Below are 1,733 nucleotides of genomic sequence, written 5' to 3' on the forward strand. Positions count from 1 at the left end.
CTTTCTTCACGTTTCTGGCAATCGCCTGAAATTTTGGGGAAGGAAATTGCCAAAGTGAATGTATGGCAATGTTAATGACGGACCGATTTTAATGACGATGGAGAGTGATGACTATTTTGGACGGTGATAACTGTTGGGGATGATGCCTACGAGTTCAGGTTTATTTTTTTTTTAACAAAGTGAGAAGTCAGAGTCCAGGACGAGTCTCATTTGCAAAAAGGTGACCCGGGACGCGTCTACTCCTTCTACTCCCAACCGAGTAATTTTGTGGGTTACAGTCTTTTGTAATTTGACAATTTTTTGACTCTCGAGAGGGTGGCACACAATGGCCTGCTCTTGCGAATGATGGCAGGGGATCTTTAAACGTCCCCATTGTTAAGTAGACGGCACGGATTGTGACGATTGTATCCCACGGTGCAATAAGCGGCGAATGCGCTCCAGCAAGTCATGTCACTGCTCATATATAGAAGAAGAAAAAATGGTTGTTGTTGGTGGATGATGAGAATTGCCCAACATTTAACCCACTTCCGTTGCACTTTTGAGTATTGTGAAAGTTTCCATTTTACACTCATCAGAGACATGTTAGCATGAGTACTATGGGAGAATGGTGGTACAAGGGTTAGTGCACTGCGCTACAAACTTGGTACTGGTAGGAACCTCCTGGTGACACCAGCCCACAGGGGATTAGTGTCCGTCAGGTCGTGCAGGGAGGGGCTGGGTGGGGAGGGGAGGGTGGGGCTAGGTGGGGAGGGTAGGGCTGAGTGGAGAAAGTGGGGAGGGGCTGGGTGGGGCTGGGTGGGGAGGGGCTGGTCACCCCGTGGTGCCCTTATAAAACTCAACGTTTAACCTACTCATGCCGGCTTGTGCCCGCCCTCACAGTCGGGCATATTTGCGGAATACACCACGCCGCCGTTGACCCTGGCCATTGACTGAGCAACCCAACGTTCCTACCAGCTCCCTCCGCGGGAATGTTTAATGGCTGATTGGCGAGTGATATCTCAACTGGGCCTGGGTTTCCCCCTTCACCAACCTATACTAACCAGCATGGTGATGAATGGTCAAACAGCCTCCATCATAACTAACACAGCATGGGTATGTACAGTTAAACAACCTCCATTATAACACGGCATGATGTACAGCCAAACGACCTCCGTAATAACTAACGCAGCATGGGCATGTCTTCATCTCAGCTGTGGATTACAAAAGGGCTATAGGTTATTATATTTATTCTAAGTCATTACACGGACAACATAAAAAAAGACTCGTTTGGAGAAAGTAAATGTTGCTGTACATCCGAATTCGAGAAATCTTCCAAGGCACGCAATTCAAGGAGTAATCTTTCAAATTTAAAACCGTAATGCCATCACATGGTTTGAATATTGACCAAAAAAGGCATTTGTAAGCACAGAAGCTGCATCCCACAGAGAAATAACTTCAATACAACCACAACATTACATTGACCATTACGTTTCTCATCCATCACCGAGCCTATCTGTGAATCCTCAGATATCCGCGGATGAAAACAGGAAGAATCAAACGTAGACTGCATCCCTTGGACGATGTGCGGCCTTGCAGATAAGAGTGATGATGTATAAGAGTGATGATGTATGAGAGTTGCGGTTCACAAGTCACAAGCATCAGAACATCGGAGGTCCAATTTCTGATTAAATTTGGACCTCTCAAATGATCCGATGATAACCGGCCAAGCAGTTTGAGAGATGTCGGATAAAAAA

Source organism: Lampetra planeri, chromosome 27, assembly GCF_965212315.1.
Source record: "Lampetra planeri chromosome 27, kcLamPlan1.2.h2, whole genome shotgun sequence".
NCBI classification, from domain to species: domain Eukaryota; kingdom Metazoa; phylum Chordata; class Hyperoartia; order Petromyzontiformes; family Petromyzontidae; genus Lampetra; species Lampetra planeri.